This window comes from Squalius cephalus, assembly GCF_949319135.1.
Source record: "Squalius cephalus genome assembly, chromosome: 3".
In the NCBI taxonomy this organism is placed as follows: Eukaryota; Metazoa; Chordata; class Actinopteri; order Cypriniformes; family Leuciscidae; genus Squalius; species Squalius cephalus.
In genome coordinates this window covers 4,001,956-4,024,433 of record NC_137124.1, presented here as the reverse complement: position 1 = coordinate 4,024,433, position 22,478 = coordinate 4,001,956, and the positions used below count along the sequence as shown (strand labels likewise).

Sequence of the window (22,478 nt, the reverse complement as noted above, 5' to 3'; positions counted from 1 at the left end):
AGAGACTCCCAGCGAACATCCAGATCTGGAAATCTATGACTGTGTTCAGTCCCACTGTCATCCTGTCACAGCTCAGCTCAGTCTCAGTGCTGAAGCTCCACTCTGGTGATCTTGCAGCTCTTGAAACACAGTATCAGGCTGTTGCATATCTGGACAAACAAGGAGGACAGCCAGGCAGAGGCCTTTTGGGTTGAAGTGCTCAATTACAAAGACAGCAGTGGAGACCATACTTTCAAAACACTTGCCCTCTTTTCTCTGTCATTGCTTGCGATGCCTTTGAGCAATGCTGACGTAGAACGAGTGTTCTCACAGATGAGCCTGGCCAAGTCCAAACTGAGGAACAGAATTGGACAAGAAACTCTCAGCAGAATACTCCACATAAAACACGGACTGAGAAGAAAAGGCTTATGCTGTGAGGACTTTGCCCCAAGCCAAGAGATGTTCCAGCGCTTCAGTAGTCGCATGTACTCTGTGAGTGGAGCATCAGAGAGCAGGGAGTCGGATGCAGATGAAGACAGTGAAGATGGAGTTTAATTAAGGTAAGCACTGTTACTGTATCTTTTTTATCAGAGCCAGGATATGATGCTGAGAACCCATACACAAAAGAAATATATTTGAAATATATTTTTGGAATATATGCAAATATTTGAAATTGGCCCAATAAATATATTTTAGTTAAAGGGATAGTTCACTTTGAAATTAAATTTTGGTATGTTTTAGCTTACCTCAAGGGCATCCAAGATGTAGGTGTCTTTTTTTTCCGCAGTAGTTTCAATTTTGATATTTTTAGGTCAAACCGTTCTTGTCTGACAGTCATTTCATGCAGGTCTATGGTCACCACCTCAAAGAGCATGCACAGAGTCCAAATTAAACAATTCCCCATCGTCCAAATTAAACAATTCCCCATCATAAGTACACATTGATGGCCTAAGACATGAAACGAGCGGTTTGTGTGAGAAAACGAACAGTATTTATATCGTTTTTACCTCTTGTAACACAGCCACGTCCAAGTGATCTGAGGGCGCGCGCGCATCCTGGTGTGTGTCGTGTGCGCAGACTGGTGCATAGATATATACACTAGATGTCGCCTTGGCTACGGCAGTTCATTGGAACGAATGTCTTTAAGGCGACATCTAGTGTATATATCTATGCACCAGTCTGCGCACACGTCACAAATTAATTTAACCCAAAAAGGCTCAGAAAGGTTAGGATTAGCAAGATCATGTATTCATAACTATAAACCTTAAACCTTATGTTACCGTATGAATTGAGCAATCTGAATAACTACATTTAATACCACGACCACTCAAAATTAGTACACTAAAAAGTTAAGGGAACTCAAATAATAAATAAGTAATAATATAACTTATTTAATATAAATGAGTATAATAAATGAGTAATCCACTAAAATGCATACATACATGTGTAACTATCACTGCACGATTGCTTTTCAAGTTAAGAAGCATGCAGCTTAATCAATAACAGATCCCACATTAACACAATAACAGATAATAATCCTGCGCAAAAATACACAAAATAACTTTCCTTTACTCTCCTTATACAATCTGTGGCAAAAAAATTCTGGGAAAACAGATTTTCCTGTTTGTATGATTAATTGTGATTAATTGTGTCCAACTTGTGTTGAAATGTCATTGTTGTTAAATATGAAGAATATTGAGGATATACTGAGTAAGAAAAATTAAACATTAAACATTGTTTTGTCCTTAAATATGTTAATTGAAATGTAACAAAAATATTAAGCATATCTTTGTAATTTGTTTGTGCAATGCAAACTTTTCATGAAAAAACGTGTACATTTTAGGTCAAATTGGATTTTTAGCCATTTGGTTTGGTTTATGTCCAAATCAAGCAATAACTGAAAGATTTTTATATTGTATGTTTAATAATGCTGCGTCAATCATTGTGTTTTTGCAGTGGTTGAACATTGGAATCAATCACAGATATGTTTGTTGAGCAATGCAATATGAACCAATTACTCTTCTTCAATCACTTGTTTGCAATGTAGACACAATAAATGAAAAGTGAGCAATGCAACCAAATAATGTCTTGACACTTGATACACAGAGCTTCATTCATTCTAATGAGCAATTTCAAGAGTGCATTGTTCTAGTCAGCTTTCAGTAAACCCAAGACATATGCCACTGCGACGCAGATGCCTATAAAAGCACCAACCAGAGTCCCTGTAAGCACTCCTGTAAACCTAATGACATATTTATTATGAACCTTCTTCTTCGCTGCCTCTCGCTTCTCCTCTGGAGTCAAATGAATAGTGTCCATACCATTCATCTCGTCTTGAATGTCTTCCTCTACACTTGACAGCAGCTCATTGGTGAAGCAATGTCGATGGTCTCCAGCATATTTTTCACATAAACCCTGTTGTTCCTGTAGCCTAATTGACAGTCATTCCAGTGTTTATTGTCAATGACGTGACAGCGGCCTCCACATTTATCAACAAGCTCCTGCAGTTTTGGACTCTTCTTCACAAATTCCTCGATGGTTTGACCATCTAGATCTTCACCTTGAGTGAATAAAACCACTGCATGTTTAAAGGTATCCTCTCCACAACATTCAACTATTTTATCCAGAATCTGTATTTCCTGTCCTGTGTACCTTTGAACTTTTAGAACGATGACTAAGGCATCAACAGCAGGAGCACATTCAATAATTGATCTAATGATCTCAGATTTGATGACTTTCTCATCAAGACGTGTGTCAAAGAATCCAGGTGTGTCAATAACTGTGACTGTTCTTCCACCAACCGTCGCAACTCCTGATTTACATTCAGCTGTTAAAGATTAAGGTGAAGATTTAGTTGTGAATATTTGTTCACTGAGAATTGTATTTCCACTGCTGCTTTTGCCATCTCCTGTTTTTCCAAGAACTATTTTTCTTGCAGGTTTAGATGCTATTTTAAAAAAGACACTCTGGTAAGTTTGTTTTGAGTACTGTAAAAAAAAAAAAATATATATATATATATATATATATATATATATATATATATATATATATATATATATATATATATATATGTCGATGAAGAAGCTCTGTTGTGTGCTCCGTCTGGTTTGGTGGTCCCGTAAGTGACTTTGTTTCAAGAACTGCAATCCTTTGTAAAAGTCTGTGGCAGTTAGTGCAGCAAGTAGATTCCAGAAGAGGCATTTTCTCTTATCCCTGAGGCAGTTGTGTTTTCCTTTCCCAGAATGTAAGCTGGTCGGGTAAAATAATTCTCAGTTTTTGTAGTAATCCAAACTTTGTCGTATGAGCACTGTGCTGATTTGCTGAAGTTAAAATTAGGTGATAAAAGGAAATAAAATAAAGGAAATAAAATATTAAAAAAAAATAGGAGATAAAATGTAAAAGCGATAGAGCAAAGCGCGGAGCAGTAAGCAAGAGCGTCCGAACAGTAGCTGAGCAGGAAGTGAAGTCTCCTGTATTACTAACCAGACTGACTTTATTTCTGTCATACATCTACATAAGTTTTTATTGAGAATTAACAGAGGTTTATATGTTGATGTTTTATATAAAATAATAGTTGGTTTTGATTCCTCCATTATGGTGATCAGTGTTTGCTTTAGTTGGGCAGTTTGACTCTTTAACATCAGTATTTGTCTGGCTGCTGTATCTGTTTATGACGAGAACAGCAAGACAAAATGTGATTAAATAATGTTGGCTTTTTATTGACTATACAGTTGTACTCCTCAAAAAGCAGCCTTGTTTGCTGATCTCATGAGAACTAATGCCGCAAGCATTCTGGGAGAATCATATAAAACTCACCCATGGCTCCCAGAATGCATTGCGCCATTAACCCTCTGAGGTCGGCAAACGCGCCGGCGCGTTTTGCTGGATTTTCTTCACATTGTAGCACAATAAACTTAAATTTCTCCGTCATTTATGGTCATACAGAAAAAAGCAATATGAAAAAATAATCTGTGATATGACTACTTTTGTATGTGTCCACTTACAATCAAATCAAAACATTGTGCTTTTGTAAAATAAAGAAAATGAACAGGGTGTGATTTCTGCCTCTCCGCAGAATATTATAATATTTAGACCCGTGTTTATTGTTAAATACTGTGTTTGTGGATATCTGCTCAAACGTAGATATGTATAATATGGTAACCATAATGTTTAATATTTTGGAGCGCGCTCTGCATTTGAATGTTTCATATTTTGGAGCGCTGTGCTTTTGAAACGCCCACCAAACATTAGGCTTCATGTTTTTACTCTAATCTCATTTCATATCATCATAACCAATGGAAACATTTGAAGTAACGTATGATAATCAATATATTTTTCTCTAGCTTAGTTGTTACTGAAAACTTTTGGAAGATTTATAGGCTGGTTTCAGTTTTTTTTTTGTTTTGTTTTGTTTTTTTACAGGGACCAGATGCCACTGAGTCCTGCTGACTTCAACATTCACATGAGTCTCTGTATATGAACATGGTAAAGTGAAAATCAAACACCTTGGAAATGAAAGGTATGTACAATGTTTTTAGGAATGGCACAAAGGTCTCTGTCTTTGGATCAGTGTTTTCAATAATGTGCTTTTTTGTCATTTGTTGTGTATCTTTGTTGTGTTTTAAATAAATCCAAACAATCAAAAAGCCATTCTTTTTTAAATCTCCTCATTCTTTGTGCAAGGTTGCTCAGAATGATAGGGCCTGATGGCTCCTAATAGGGCCATTAGGGGAGTGTCTTTGTCTTTCTCAGGTGTGAAAAGCCATCAATATTCAGGATGATCACGCCTACTCGCATAAAGCTTTCTTACACAAAAACACGTCTTACGAATTTTAAATCAATATATTGTCTTATCTGAATGAGCAGTCAGGGTGATTTTCACATAGTTTTGGAGCAAATAGTCTAGGCTATGTGATACAATTTTCAAAAGTCTTTTTTTTTTGTTTGTTTGTATTATCACAAACCACGCATAAATGTCATTATCTCAAAACTACACACTTTTACATACATGCTGCTTATATATTATTGTAGCAGAGTTTGTGCTAAATACAGTGTATTCAGAATTTGGCCATGAAAATGTCACAAGTAACAGAAATAAGCACAAATGTCAGAGCATGTCAGAACACCTCCAGGGCCAGAAAACCCCTCAGACCACAGAGGGTTAAGCATGTCACCATTGTTGAGACTCATACGCTGAATCTTGATGTCTGTATGTGAGAAAATCTCCCAGGAATTCAAAATGTGAAAATTGTGTTTTACAACTTATTCAGATGTTCTGATTAAACTGTGCTGGACAAAACTAATAACATATCATCCATATAAAACTCAGACATAATATCAGTAAATTAAGACACTATATGATGATTATAATCTCATCATCAATCAGCTGACAGCATCTGGTCACATTTTCTCTTTCTGTTCTTGCCATAACAAACACAGTTACAGCAACCAGATAATTTATTTCAGTTTTTTCTTCAACCCCTGCTGACACTAACCAGATACTTATTTTGTTTTTTTGTTTTGTTTTTTTCCTCCACAGGCAAATATCCTACAGCGTCACACACTACATTCTTCCAGCATGACAGGGACCCCCCCTCCCATCTCAAAGAGATACTCAAAGGAACTGAGGGAGTTGATCAGACAAATGCTCAGCTGTGACCGTAAAGACAGACCTTCAGCTGATGAGATTCTAGCAAAACCATTCCTGAAAGAAGCAATAAACAGAAATAAGAGAATTCCAGAAGCACTTGAGCAAAGCTTCATGAAGTCCATCAATATCTTTGAAAAGGCCTATGACAAGCACTATAAAGACATTGAGGGTTTAGTTAGTGAGTGGGGGAAAATTACAGATTCGATGGAGTCTGCACATTATAATGCCACAGCGGGGAGTCTGTCAGGTTCAGTGATTGGGGCAGCTGGAGGAATCACTGCATTGGTTGGTTTAATTTTGGCACCGTTCACTCTTGGAGCGTCTCTGATTGTAACTGGTGTTGGTGTTGGTGTTGGAATTGCAGGTGGTGTAACAGGTGCTGTCTCCAGCATTACTGATACAGTACAACAAAAATCATTCAGAGAGAGCCTTGAACAAATTCAGCAGAAGTATGAATCTGTAAGCGAACCAATTTTCACACCACTGAATACACTGAGAAAGGTACTGAGAACAATTACAAAGTTCAAGGATTTTTTCGGCAACCTGGCTGTTGACAATGTACGAATGGCATGCAATGTAGACAAAAGAAACATTTTTTGTGGCACAGAACTCATGAATTTAGGTCTGTTGGCAAATGTTAGCAGAATTGTTACTCAGACTGCAAGAGTTGGACGAGTGGCAGCAGAAGCAGTCTCAGGTGTGCTGGGTGGACTATTAGTCATAGCTGGCGTTGCCTTCATGGATTCTGCAGACATTCACCAGATGAGACAGGGTAAAGTAGATGATCCAGAAAAGGTCAATTCCAGTGTCCTCAAATCCATCGCTCACATGAGGAAAACACAACGAGCTTTGCAATGTCCAGAAGGAAATAGAAAAAACAAGAGAGGAATTTAAAAAATATAAATTGGCAAGAGACAGAGAAATAGACAATGATTTAAATAGTTTAAAGATATAGATATGATTCCAGTTAGAGAAGCATGCAACATCTTACTGATGTTTTTGACAGTTTTTTTTTTTTTTTTTTATCTAAATAATTAATATGTTGCTCATAATTAACCAGAATTCAAGAGTGTAGCCTGAGTTTTACGCAGGGTTTATATCTCTATCTATCTATCTATCTATCTATATATATGTATATGTGTGTGTGTGTGTACATATACATACAAAAGTTAGTTCTAGTTTTTGATTCTGATTGGCTGAAAGCCTTTTCCAGCCATGCGATATTCTACCAGTATCAGCACTGGAACCATTTCACCGTTAATATCACTCAGCTTGCAGCATTTCTCACAGCGAGTGTCATGGCGGAACAGCAAACTTCCATAATTTTACAAATGCTACTGTTGTTGTGTCACGTAATGTAGTTTTAAGAGCTTTTAGGCGAGAATGTAGTTATTTAGACCCCAAATATGCGACTTATAAACATAGCATATATTTTACAATTTGTTTAGACGTTTTCAGAGTGACTGTCAGCGGTCGTTCAGTGCTCATGTAGCCGCAAGAACAGCTTAATCTCCGCCACTCCTTCAGGAATTTACCATTGGCTGTTCAACATGATAGTGTTGAAAAATTTGGTATTTTACGTATATCAAGCAGACAATCTTTGGACTTATTAATCTATTACTTGTTCCAGAGCAAATCGATTTGGCTAAGGTTAAAGTTAAGTTTCATAACTTTATATTTGTATTTAACTAAAATTCTTTACTGTTTGCTTGTTTATTTCCTATTGTTTAAATTTAATCTTTATCTTTTTTCAATAAATAATTTGAATAACATGCCATATTTGATATTAAGAAAGGGCCCATTAGTTATTGTGATTTAGACTTCAGTGAGAGTTAGCTACATTATTACACCATTAGATGGCAGCAAAGACTTTTATGTTGAAAGGGACTGAAACAAGGTTGTAAACAGTAAGACAAACGTGTACAAAAATATATAAACGCAATATCACATGAGTAGCGGTGCGATATGGCTGCGATTGCCTGCGAATCTCAACCGATATACAGTATATATAGTGTTTAGCTTTTATGGATTACTATTAGTTATCTATTATTATTATTATTATTATTAGTTCATTAAATATAAGTATTTAACCATGTTTGTTTTATATTTGTTTTTAGTGATTTGTGGGTAAAAAAAGTATAGTCAAACCTGTATCTAAATAATTCCAAGGGAAATCTCAAGTACACATATTACGATAATATTCTTCTTCAGATTAATGTCTTATTAATACACTTACTATGCATACTAAGATAATCATTTCTGAAAGACTTGACTGTATTCTTAATTGTTTTTGCGTTAATTATGACACCAAATATGTTTTACAACTAATTTGTCACATATTAATTGCTATATTTCACTGCTTATGACCTTAAATGTAAAATAGAGGTTTAATAAATAATTAGCATAGTATAATATATATATATATATATATATATATATATATATATATATATATATATATATATAAAGGTTTTATGTGTAATGTATATTCTGGTTTGTTTTTCACTCTGTTTGCTCTTGTTCATATATTAGTTCCCTTGGTAACTTATTCACTCTCTAGCTTGTTGCTATGGTTAATCATTGATAATCAGATTCTGAATGTGTTCTTCTAGTTCCCTTTGTTTGTTCCTTGAATTAATATCAAGTCAAGGTAGTCGGTTCTCGTTAATGTCAATGTTAAGTCTGGATAAGTGTTGTCTCCTTTATGTATTCCTGTGTTTTGAGCGATTTTGGATTATTAAATAAATCTTATATGAGTGTAACTCCTTTGTCGTGCTTTTTGACTAGTAATCCCTGCTTTCGCTGGCCAACCACATTTCTGGAGATAAAAATATGTTAACATATGTTAACATAGGATATATAGAAAATTGTAGCATTGGTGCATGTTGATTCAGAGTTTGCATCATCTGAAGTCTTCACAGGAGTTGGCGCCGTCTCTTCACAGGTGTTGGGCATCTGAAGTCTTCATAAGAGGCTGGATCCAAATTGGAGCTGACATACTGTCTAGTTACCTCAGGATGGGCATCCCGAGATAAAACAGAGAAGCAAATAGAAAAATATAGCTGCGAGCAGCGATGACGGGCCCAAAAATCGGACCGAATTTTACTATAAATAATAAAAGATATGTGCATTGTACATATGTCAGTCATTTATCTTTTTTATAAAAATGATTTAAAGGCTGACATATGTGAGGATTATCTTTTTTATAAAACCTTTTTTGTCAAAACTTGATTTGAACTTGTTCATGTTAGTAGATAAAATGTTGCAAGAGCAAGACACTCCTTTAAATGTTATTATTTTAATGTTTATGTAAACAAAAAGTGCATATTGATGCTAATTTTATTTGTTATTTGCTGGTTTTCGACATATAAAACTTGTTGAATTGATTTCATTGTGTAGTATTAGTATTTTTTTAACAAGATTCTGTGATAACCGCGTGATCATTTTGGTCACTATAATCATAAATGAAATGTTCATGCCATTTCATCTCTAGCTCGAAGGGGATCTAGCCCAGGGTGTACTTCACTGTAGAGCCCTGTCTGTTCATGATGTTTCTCCACGCCTCATAACCTTCCTCTGTTTGCAAGAGTGGAAATGACAACAGATGTTCGATTATTTTGTCATAATCAGATCAGTTACACTGCTCATAACTGGCCCGTTATCTAAATCGTGTTGTTGTTTTTTTTATTTTTTTTTTAACAAACTCATATGAATATAGCTTGCTAATAAAGAGACACTTTTAATAATGGAAATATCCACATATCAGTGAACTTATTACATAAATGCATTTAACGTTTAGTTATGCAACACTCTTTACAGAAAGAAATAACACAGTTATGTACAGTATCATCATCGAGTTTGTCCGAAAGATTGAAGATGTTCAGGAAAACCTTTTGAATTCTGTTTGGTGCTGATCAGAAATGACACTCTGGACAATATTCTGTGAGTTTGTTACATTTACATTTAGATGGACTTAAAAAATGTCTGGCATGTAGCTTTATTAAACCTTTTAATACAGTGGTTTGTTACATTTATTTTAATTCCAAAGAAGTGGTTACATTTATATCATTGATATACTATACATACTCTGTAAAAGTTAGAAGCACTTTAGTAGATGCAATTATCTTTTGTTGAATACTGCAAGATTACCACTGCTGTACATTGCTTAGAAATTTTTTATTATTATTATTTTTTTATTATTATTTAATTAGAGAAAAAAATCTATGTAACAGTCTAAATATTAAATATTTAAGGAATCAATCCCTTCAGCTGTGAAAGAGATCTGTCATAATTTACCATAAATAAACAAGTGTGACGCCTCTATTCAGATGGGTTGTCATTGGCTGTGACTTTATCGCAGAACTCGCTGTGATTGGACAATCTTTTAATCCATATAAAAAGGCGCTTCATGTTACAAAGTATGTAAATTAGTAATACATTAAGTTAACTATAAAGTGTCACTATATTGTGAGAAATTACTCCTTGACTGAGATCCCAACCCTAACCGTAAGCATTTCTGCACATTCTAATGAACTACAGCATAATAGAGCAACAGAGATACTGTATATTATTATTAAATCACTAAGTTACTTTAAGGGTCAAATCAAATAGAAATAGCACATTAAAGTTACATCTTACAACTAAATGATTCAACCACTTTTTGTCCCTTTTCAGGTCTGGTATAAAGACCGTTGCTCATGTGGCTGAAATGTTCGCCCAATAGAGAAAAGTAATGAAAATAAGAAAATAAGTAGAGGGAACAATGCTTACAACACAGGGTTTATTTAATAAATTGTAAAAAAAAAATAAAAAAAAATAATTAAATGTCATTTTAAACACATTATAACAGAATCAGTATCTGGAGATTATTTTTAATTGATTACACAAAGTATTAAGCTATATGGATATTTGTGTATTGGTATTATATAAGGTTATTTGAAAACAAATATTGAATATATATATTTCCCCATAACACCCAAACACCAGCCCAAAAAATACAATGAGGCCTGAATGTAAAGCAACTGATACATGATTGACACAATTAGAAGTAATCAAAGAACTTGTGCATTACATGTGCAATCTGTCTTGACATTACAGAGGAGATTCCTTGGTATCCACTTTGATATCAGTGTAATTGATGCCTTTGTATGTGCCCTTGGTTCTATACTCATACACACTGCCGTTCTTGCAGGTCATCTTCACTGTGCCAGTGTAAGGCAGGTCAAAAGTGGCTCTGCCAATAGTGACTGAAACATGCAGCTTCTTCCCTGGTGGCACCTCTACATCTGTAGTCAGAGTTTCGGTTCTCTCATCTGTGTACTCCTGACCGTAAGTGCCTTGAATTCCAATGGTGACACTGTATCCTGCAGTAACTTCAGCAACCATTGGAATCCCAGCCTTCACTTCCATTTTAAATGTTGCAGATAAACTTGCACTCACAGACCATGAAGATTTGTTAGTTATTTTCTTTGAGCTTTCAACTTTTTGTTTGTCCGTGGTGGATGAGTCGTTCCTGAAATGGGCGGATTTGATTTCTTCTACTGCCACCATGTGGTATCAGTTGGTTGATAGTGGGATAGTGGACGTCAGTGAGAACTGTTGATTCAACTGCTTTGAGAAACATGAATCCCATGCTGTCAATGTCAGAACCAGCTCTTCCTACAACTCCCAAACAATATCCAGAGCCGACATCCATGGGATATTCTGTTTTTAAACCCCAGCTTGTCATCTTTGCAAAGAATTCTCTCCCCAGACTGGTCTTGAATTTGATGGCTCCAAGACGTGTTCCTGCTCCGTTCCCCCACAGGGACAGTGAGGTGAAACACTCGCCAGGCTGGAACGTGTACTCTTGATACGGTCCAGAACCTACTCCAAAAGTTTTAACTTCCCCATCTGAAAGCCAGACCCGGACAGCCTTCACCTGCCATTCTCCCACCCAGACTCCGATCTTCTCTAAACTGGCACCGTTTTTCTGACCAGTAAATGAGAATGCATGACCTCCTTTTCCACCAATTAGATGCAGATTCATTGTGTCGGACATCTTGGAATTAAATCGATCTGAAAGAAATATCAGATCAGAATTAACATCAGCTTTACACTTTAATGCAGTGTTTCCCAACCCAGTTTCTATAGACACAACAACAGCACACGCTGGACTTCTTTCTTAATTGATCCATTCATTTCTGGTCTTGGAGTATCTACTAATAAGCTGACTTGAATCAGGTGTGTCTGAATAGGCAAACATGCTAAATGTGCAGTTCTGGCATTCCTCTGGGAACAGGGTTGAGAAACATTAGCCGCTTCTCCACTGTCAGGCCAAACGGATCTAAGAGTGGTAAGGAATGGTTAATGTTATATTTCCACTCGAGTTTGGTTCGGCACAGCACGATGAATAACCATTCTCGGCTCGGAAGTCTCAGCACCATTGGCTAACCATGCATGTTGTGACTTCGCCACTCAGGATTGGTCACTTGTCTGTTGTCTGGCTCTCTGTAGCTGGTCAAGTGCGCTATTTGAGCGTAGTAAACAAGTTACTAACAGAAATATCCAATCATCCTTCGTAACGCAGTGACTTAATTTGTATCTCATACGTCTGTAACTCTTGTGTTATAAAGGCAATGACTGACACATTAGAACACATTGTAAAGAGTGCTAGTATCAATCCCACATGGAAAATGAAACCATATCCATACCGGCTGGGCCGGATTGGCACGGAAAGGAGCAATTAAAGCAGAAAGCAGCAAGTTTGGCTGATGGTGGAAAAGTGGCTATATTGTGTAGTCCTGTGGTACAGCGTATCTATAACACGAGTTCATGCTTTCATTTGGCGTGCTCTTCAGGCAGAAATCAACTTTTACAACTTTTACATGCATCTGATACACAATATCCAGTTCAGTTTCATTTTTTTTCTTTTTTTTTTTTATCAGTAGTATGTGGAATTATTAGGCTATTAGTATTCTTATTTCTCTGCTTTTAAACTTTGGTTTAAGAAAGAAATTTAGAGCATATTATGAAAGTAAATTTAATTTAATAATTTTACACTCCCAACCTTGTGTCTCCAAAGCTTTGTTAATGTATTTCTCCTCTGGTGATATTAACATGTTTTCTCTAAAGCCCGAGACACACCAAGACAAAAGCTGTTGTTGCCTCTTGTCGGCTGTGTCTTCCCTTACGGAACAAAACTATATGGAATTATACTGCAGAATATAATGCAATATATTACATAATACATTTCCATATATGGGAAATTAGTACGTATATTTTTCAATATAATGGAATATATGTATTGACCATGCTGGCTATATATTAATACATATAACATATTTATAAATGAAGACAAAAATAGCATAACATGTAATATTCACAAAAGGTTTCATCCTTTACATATATTGCATACAAGTTCCCATATAAATGTCTTCACACACACATACACATACATTCACTGAATGAGTTCCCTTTCGAAAGCTACAATCGATGCTGCGCTGCTCAGCGCATTGGGAACGTCTTTAGTCGTGACCAGCTGTGAATATTGTGTGTAACACGTCGATAGAATTGACCCGGAGGTAATATAGCCTCGGTCGATGACGTCATCGGCGCGCACCCGCAACACGAGGCTATAAATAGATGAGCCACAGGTGCATCGTCAGGTCTTTTGTCTTCAGACCATTCTGTGCATGTGTGTACGCAAACACTCTCTCTCTACCTCTTATCTGACTACAGATCTGTGTTAGGAGTTAGTTTTGTCAGGCAGTGTGCAGAAATTTCTCATTCTCAAGTCTTTTTCTCTCACGTTACACAAGGAGTTTAAAAAGTAAAAAAAGAAGAGAAATGAGTCAGCAAAGCAGTAAGCGTTGTGTTCCTCCATGCTCCCGTCCCATGTCTGAGCTGGATACACACGACTACTGCTTTGTTTGTTTGGGGGAAGAGCACGCGGTTCTGGCGATAGAGAAGGGCGGGTGCGAGCATTGCGACCATCTTACTGTCAAAATGCTTCGTGCTCGTCTGAACTATTTCCAGACCGCACCCGCATTACCATCGTGGGGCTCTCGTATGGATCTGCATGATGAGCAAGAGACGGGTCCGTCCCTTTCGCTTGCTGCATCACCAGATCCACGCATCCTTCCTGGTGATCTCGAAGCGCGCTCCGGCGCTTCTTCGGTTCACGAGGGGGATGATATATCTCTTGGGTCTTCGGACCGCGAGCAGCCCGCCTCTGAGCATTCCACTCGCGATAAAAGATCTGTCGAGGAATTACTCGAGGTGGTTACTCGCGCGGTGGCCAGGTTACAGCTTGACTGGCCACGCGAACAAGAGACCCCCAAACAGTCTAAGCTAGGGGATAGGTTTCTGTCCGGTGGCAAGGGGGAGAGAACGCAACATCAGTCTCTCCCCTTTTTCGAGGACCTCCATGACGAACTATCTAAGTCATGGAGTAAACCATATACTTCCCGTGTCTTTGTACCCTCGACGTCGACTTTTTCGACTATCGTGGGTGCGAAGTCGCGGGGGTATACGGAGATGCCACAGGTTGAAGAGACGCTCGCGGGCTATCTCTCGCCTGGCGCGGCATCTTCGTTAAAGAGACCTACCCTCCCTTCGAAGCCATGTAGAACAACATCAGCGCTCGTAGGGAAAGCTTATCAAGCTGCAGGTCAGGCTGGTGCTGCGCTGCACACTATGGCAGTGTTACAGGCGTACCAGGCTGACCTGTTGAAGGATTTGAGTGCAGGCAATACGATCGATGAGGAAGCGTTTTCTGAACTGCGCCGAGCCACAGACCTGTCTCTTCGCGCGACCAAGCAAACGGCTCGCGCCATCGGCCGTTCTATGTCCGCTTTGGTCAGCACGGAGAGGCACCTGTGGCTCAATCTCACTGGCATCAGAGACAAAGATCGTGTTTTTTTATTAGACTCACCTGTGTCACCATCAGGCTTATTCGGCGATTCCGTTAATACGGTCGTCAATAGGTTTAAGGACGTAAAAAAACACGAAGAGGCGTATGTTCAGTTCCTTCCTCGCCGCACTCAAGGGGAGGGGCCGTCGGCCACCCAGCCCCGCCCCGGTCCTTCAAAAGCTAGGGAGGAGAAAAAGCAGAGTGTGGCAAGTCGTGCTCCCCCTCAGAAAGACTGGAGACAGACTCGCCAGACTCAGCAACCTCCCAGACCAGACCTCAGGACTATTATCAATAAAAAGAGAAAGTCCTGATGGTCTGGCGCCCAATCTAGTGGGGGTAGTCCCCCGCGGGATGGGGCGCGTTCAAGATCTCTTCGCCCCTTCCCGCTACCCTCACAAAACCACTCCATCCCCGCCACCTCTCGTGCTTCGGGGGGCAGCGGTTTCCAGCGAAATGTTAGATGTTCCGTTGTTTCCTGCCGTCATTCAGGACGCGGAACATCTAACATCCCCTCAAAAGGAAGTATTAAAATTGATACCACTCTCAGAAAGTCTGGCAGCGTGGAAACTTCTGCCAGGCATTTCTGCGTGGGTATTAAGCACAGTACAGATAGGATACAGAATCCAATTTATTCGTCGTCCTCCGCGTTTCAACGGCGTGGTTTTCACTTCCGTGAAACCGGAGCTGATGCACGTACTGTCACAAGAGCTGCAAACTCTTCTGAGCAAAGAGGCCATAGAACATGTTCCTCTTCCAGAGAGAGAGTCGGGCTATTACAGCAGATACTTCCTGGTTCCCAAAAAGGATGGGGGGGTGCGTCCAATCTTAGATCTTCGAGGCTTAAACCGTTCAGTCAAAGCGCTCAAGTTCAAGATGTTAACCGTCAAGACGGTCGTGACGCAAATTCAACATCACGATTGGTTCGTCACGATCGATCTGAAGGACGCATATTTTCACATAGAAATATTGCCACAACACAGGAAATTCCTGAGGTTCGCTTTCGGGGGCGAAGCGTACCAATTTCGGGTTCTTCCATTCGGCCTAGCCTTGTCACCCCGCACATACACAAAATGCATGGATGCAGCACTGGCTCCATTGCGACTCCAGGGCATTCGCATTTTGAATTACATCGACGATTGGTTAATACTAGCACAATCACGAGAGATGGCGCTCCAACACAGAGACATCGTGTTAGCTCATCTAGTTTCTCTAGGGTTGAGACTCAACACCAAGAAGAGTGTTCTTTCTCCTGCCCAGAGAACGACTTATCTCGGGATCGTTTGGGATTCGATCACGATGCGGGCACAACTGTCTCCCGCTCGAATCGAGACCATTCGGCAGACCATGAGCAAAGTCAGGCTAGGCCAAGAACGTACTGTTCGTCAGTACCAAAAAATGTTAGGTTTCATGGCGTCAGCATCCACGGTGATTCCTTTGGGGCTGTTGCACATGAGACCGTTTCAGTTGTGGCTAAAAGCCAGAGGATTTCATCCAAGAGCCAATCCTCAAAGGCTAATAAAAGTGACGCGCCGCGGGCTTCGTACACTATCTCCGTGGCTAAGACCCCGGTTTCTCACCTTGGGTCCCACTCTAGGGGCGCCGTGTCGTCGCAGACTGCTAACGACGGACGCCTCCCTGATGGGCTGGGGAGCGGTCTTAGATGGCCGTCCAGCTCAAGGGGAATGGGAGGGCCATCAGCTCGATTGGCACATCAATTGCCTCGAGCTGATGGCCATATTTCTGGCTCTGAAATATTTTCTCCATCAATTGAGAGGCTGTCATGTCCTAGTGCGGGTGGACAACACAGCGGCAGTCTCTTATATAAATCACCAGGGAGGTCTGCGCTCACGCAATCTGAACAGAATAGCGAGGCAGATTTTTCTCTGGGCCCAGGACAAGTTCCTGTCACTCAGGGCAGTATACATTCCAGGGCATTTGAATGTGGGAGCAGATTTACTGTCCAGACAGACACTACCGACGGGGGAATGGAAACTCCACCCGGAAGTAGTGAAACAGATTTGGACCAAATTTTACAAAGCGGAGGTGGACCTCTTCGCCTCACAACAGACAGCGCAATGTCCCCTTTACTTCTCTCTGAGTCACCCAGCTCCACTGGGTCTGGATGCGATGGCGCACACATGGCCCAAGATGCGCCTGTATGCGTTTCCTCCAGTTTCTCTGCTCCCGGGAGTTCTAGCCAGGGTTCGCCAACAAGGGTCTTGCCTCTTACTGATAGCGCCGCGTTGGCCGAACAGAGTATGGTTCTCGGAGATAATATCTCTCCTCGACGGCTCGCCGTGGGCGATTCCGGAGAGGAGAGACCTTCTGTCTCAGGCGGAGGGCACGATATTCCATCCCAGGCCCGACCTGTGGAATCTTCACGTTTGGCCCCTGATGGGAACCAACTGAGGGACACTGGGCTTTCGCCTGCCGTTATTGAGACCATTCTAAGTGCTAGGGCTTCCTCCACTAGACAAAGTTATGCCAATAAATGGGGTGTTTTTGAAAGATGGTGTGTTGTACACAATGTGGATCCAGTCAACTGCCAGGTTGCTTCAGTGCTGGACTTCATGCAAGAGAAATTATCAACGGGCACATGCCCTGCTACTCTTAAGGTTTATGTGGCCGCTCTTTCGGCTTGCCACGCCTTGGTAGACGGGGCACCGCTCGGGAGACACCCTCTGCTCTCTCGCTTCCTTCGTGGGGCTAGGCGACTGAGGCCTCCAGTAAAAACCAAGATCCCTTCATGGGACTTAGCTACAGTTCTCGAGGGTCTGGTTGACACCCCCTTTGAACCTATAGAATCAGCGTCTGATAAACTTCTGACTCTAAAAATGGTTTTTCTAATGGCAATAACTTCCTTGAAGAGAATTGGGGATATGCAGGCTCTGTCTATCTCTCCATCCTGCTTAGACTTTGCCCCAGGAATGGTGAAAGTGATTTTGCATCCTCATCCTGATTACCTGCCTAAGGTTCCATTTTCGGCTGTACATCCGGTCATTCTAGAAGCCTTCTGCCCTCCACCGTTCACAACGCCGGAGCAGGAGAAATCTCACAGACTGTGTCCAGTTCGTGCTCTTCAGGCTTACGTCCACCGCACTAGCCAGTGGCGTAAGTCAGAGCAACTCTTTGTCTGTTATGGTGGTAGTAACAAAGGAGCAGCTGCCACCAAGCAGACCATGTCTCATTGGGTTAGGGATGCTATTGCTCTTGCTTATGAGGCGCGCGGTCAAGCTTCGCCTAAAGGTCTTAGGGCTCACTCCACCAGGGGGGTCGCATCTTCTAGTGCTTTGGCAAGAGGTGCCCCCCTACAACAGGTTTGTGATGCGGCAGGTTGGTCCTCTCCGCACACATTCATAAGATTTTATAGTTTGGATGTTCATGCCACTCCGGGCTCTCATGTCCTTGAGTCGACATCACAAGCTAATGTCTAGGCCTTCTTGCGTTCTTGTGAAACACACCTGCACAACCGTGGGGGTCCAGACATGTTCAAGCACGGCGGCGTGGGTATTCTCGTTCCCAATGCGCTGAGCAGCGCAGCATCGATTGTAGCTTTCGAAAGGGAACGATCTCGGTTACTTAACTGTAACCTTGTTCCCTGAGAAAGCGGAACGAGATGCTGCGCTACTTTGCCGTGCTGAAGATGTCCCAGGACTGCTCTTCAGACAAAATATCCTGACGATGCACCTGTGGCTCATCTATTTATAGCCTCGTGTTGCGGGTGCGCGCCGATGACGTCATCGACCGAGGCTATATTACCTCCGGGTCAATTCTATCGACGTGTTACACACAATATTCACAGCTGGTCACGACTAAAGACGTTCCCAATGCGCTGAGCAGCGCAGCATCTCGTTCCGCTTTCTCAGGGAACAAGGTTACAGTTAAGTAACCGAGATCGTTCCCAGCATGCTTTGCTTCAGACTGGAGCAAATGTTAAAAGTAAGTGTTATTTCATTTGTTTTGCTCAATATTAATATAGGGGGAGATATGTTAGCGTTTAATGTTCTATTAATTTGGAATTTAAAAACTTTTCTGGTATGTGTGAATTTTTGTGGTCATTGTGTTGAAGAGCCTGTGGTTCGGATGACTTGACGATTGGCTTAATGCTGGGGATGAGATATATAAAGCTTTTGATGCTTTTATAAAAATTATGTTTTTTATGTTAAAAAGGGAATTTTTTTTTCTTTGTTTACCCCAATACTTATGTTTGTTTTTGTGGTTATTGTTGTATTTGTTAAAGAATATAAAACAACTTATTCATTAAACGTTGGTGTATGATCCCTCTTTTATGTTGCGGCTTGAAACGAGCTGAAATTGCTTCCAAATTTCAGAAATCTTTGGGAGATATCAAAGAACATGCATTTAACCATAGAAAAAGTAAATTTCTTTCTCATGTTAATTTTTCATCTCTATTTTTGGTATTGATTTTAACCCTCATGTGGTGTTCATGTCATTTTTGACTGGAGAAGATTTTCTTTTTCCTGAAAATACTAGTTAATGTTATCGCATTGAACTGAAACTTAGTGACTTTGTTCACAGAGACTATAACAACTTGTCCAACATTTTTTTTTTTTTTTTTTTACTTTTTTTGTGTTGTTTTTTTCACCTTGTTACACCTATGGTGTTCGCAGTCATAAATGACAGGCCTACACAAAATAGCTTATAAATCCCTCGTTATGCTATATTATCCCCAAAAATTGGATTCAATCTTTTTATCAACTTGTTTTCTTTCAATTAGGACTGGTTTTGTATTCAATTTTCAAACAGTTTAATTGTAGGAGTCATTTATCCGAGCTTATGCACCTCAGTTTTTGAGTGAAAAAAGCATTATTTGTTAATAATTTTGGCAATATTGAGAAAAATATGAAAATAAAATTGCACTGTTGATCACACTAGTCTACTTTAATGTTTAACCAGGACATTTCTTTTGAAATGCTTTTATTTTGTACAAAATGACACAGAGTCACACTTGTGGTGTTCCCGGTCAAAAATGACGAGCCTACACAAAATAGCTTATAAATCACTTGTTATGCTATATTATCACCCAATATTGGATTCAATCTTTTTGTCAACTTGTTCTCTTTCAATTAGGACTGGTTTTATATTTATATTTGCATCTGATTAATCGTAGGCCTCATTTATTTGAGAGTAGGCATCTAATTTTTTTAGTAAAAAAAACATTATTTTTGAATAATTTTGGAAATTTTAAATAAAATCTGAAGAAAAATGGCACTGTTGATCACACTAGTCTACTTTAATTTTTCACCAGGAATTTTGTTTTGAAAAACTTTTATTTTGTACAATATGGCACAGAGTTACACTTGTGGTGTTCCACTGGGCCATTGAGGGCCATTGTGGGCCATTGTTTCAATGGGCCATTGAAAGTGAATGGGAGAGACCAATGCATCCAATGAATGGAACAACACAAAATATGTATCATTTTAAAGCTTAGAATCTCAGCTTTTTAATGCATCTAATCACTTTGATCAACTCCTAACGACTGCTGAGTTATCACTCTAAAACTGAGTGTACCCCCTGCAAGCGCCACCTAGCTGCGAAATAAATAATCATAATATTTTTCAAAACTATTACCTTGATCAACTTAAAATAGGTGTCATTTGAAAGCTTAGAGTCTGAAATTTACAATGAATGTAGCCAATTTGATAAACTCCTAAGTAGTGCCGAGTTATTTGCTGATAATTAGAAGGAAAAAAAATCATAATTTATAAACTACTTTTTTGTATTACATTCAGCAATATGTCAAATACATAATACAGCTCAGATAGTCCTGTGTCATATGTCATTTGAAAGGTCACAATGAGTAGAATACAACAAGCATAATTGTTTCAGGCTTTTTACTAAACTTGAGCGAGGTTTTTCTAAAATAAGCCCTTCAAGAGACCCATGTGTAAACCATGTATGGATTCTGAATTTTAGACACATTTCCGCTCGTAACTTCATGAAACATGCTCCGATTGTGGAAAATGACACATCATTATTTACAGCAGATGCTTACAATTAAAATGATCATTTAACATAAACACAATTAACATAATCCATCACTCATAACTAAAGATATTCCTCATGGAGTTCTAACACAAAAAAATACCACAGACGCACAGACTCACGTAGCCAACCAAGGTAGCTTAGACTTGGCCTTTTTACTCGTATCTTCATGAAACATACATCGATCATGAAAAGTGGCACATCGGTATTTACAGCAGGAGCTCACGATTAAAAAGAGCCCAAACTCAATATATTCCATCAATCAGATCTAAAGATATTCCTCATGGCGTTCTAACACAGAAAATACCACAGACGCATCTAGCCAAGTATATACTCATAAAGCACTCACGTTTGGTTTTCGCTCATAACTTCACGAAGCATGCACAGATCGTAGAAAACTGTACATCATTATTTTCAGCGGACTATCATGATTAAAAACAGCCCAAACTCAGCATAATCCATCACTCAGATCTAAAGATATTCCTAATGGAGTTGTAACACACAAACCCCAACAGGCGCACACAGAGCCTTGAATATAGATGTAGCCTAGCACTTATGTCGCGTTTTAACTCATAACTCAATGAAGCATGCAGAAATTGTGGAAAATGGCACATCATTATTTACATGAGATTGTTAAGATTAAAAAGAGCCCAAACTCACCATAATCCATCACTCAGATCTAAAGATATTCCTCATGGACTTCTAACACATGTCTCTCCCATTCACTTTCAATGGCCAACTGAAACAATGGCCCTCAATGGCCCAGTGGAACACCACAAGAGTAACTCTGTGCCATTTTGTACAAAATAAAAGTTTTTCAAAACAAAATTCCTTGTGAAACATTAAAGTAGACTAGTGTGATCAACAGTGCCAATTTTCTTCAGATTTTATTTAATTTTTCCAAAATTATTCAAAAATGTTTTGTTTTTTACTCAAAAAATTAGATGCCTACCATCAAATAAATGAGGCCTATGAATAATCAGATGCAAATATAAATATAAAACCAGTCCTAATTGAAAGAGAACAAGTGGACAAAAATATTGAATCCAAGATTGGGTGAAAATATGGTATAATGAGTGATTTATAAGCTATTTTTTATAGGCCGGTCATTTTTGACCGGGAACACCACAAGTGTGACTATGTAACGCTCAGCCTAGATTATAGGTGATAATACACAAATAAAACTTTACGGTCTTGACCCTTCTTAAATGTTATGTCTGAATGTTTAGCAAAAAGAACTCACGGAGAACATCCATTCAGTTAAACCCAAAGTGTATTTACAAAAAAATAAAAAATAAACACCAAGCTGTACCAAAAATATATATATATATATCATATCAAGAAAAACAAAAAATACCTCGTAATATAAGCGGAGGAAGTGTCCTTATTAGTCCCGTATCATGTACAGTAATTGTGTGTGTGTGTGTAGTAGAATCGGCCTCACCGGCTAATTCCTAAAAGTCCGGGAGCGCGATGTGAAGCAACGCTGTCCTGTGACGAAATCCCAAAGGCAAAAAATCCAGAGTTCTGATTATTCCACAATGAAGTTTTTCCAGTCACAGTCTTGAACAGCTTGATGAGATATAATCCTGCGATCGATCGCAAATCTCTGAGCACTGAAAAGTAGCTACTGTACGCCGGGTTTTTTCTGCTCTTTTAAACGGAAGTCCAGTGAAAACAGCTGATTCGAATGACGTCACGGGGATTCCCTGGAGCTGTGCGACAGAACTCTCGCGTGAGTAAACGGGAACTCAATCACTTTTCCGGGCAATAAACACAGGTTGAATAATTATAACATAGCAGCTGGCTTATTAGATTAATTTGACTAATATACTGCAATATAAATATTCTTCCCTTATGTGGCCGCGCTACATAAATCCCCCCCCCCCAGCCAGCGGCATCATTTGATCATTTGAAGATTTGTTTCGTTTATATTGATGACATCATCAT

The 22,478-nt window shown here is 39.3% G+C and overlaps 1 pseudogene across 1 annotated transcript; it reads right to left on the bottom strand.

Annotated features, from left to right (window-relative positions):
* Positions 1-10,622: 10,622 nt before the first annotated feature.
* Positions 10,623-11,669, bottom strand: LOC307156317 (aerolysin-like protein; annotated as a pseudogene). The gene has a single exon. The product of its transcript is annotated as an aerolysin-like protein (transcript).
* Positions 11,670-22,478: the final 10,809 nt, after the last annotated feature.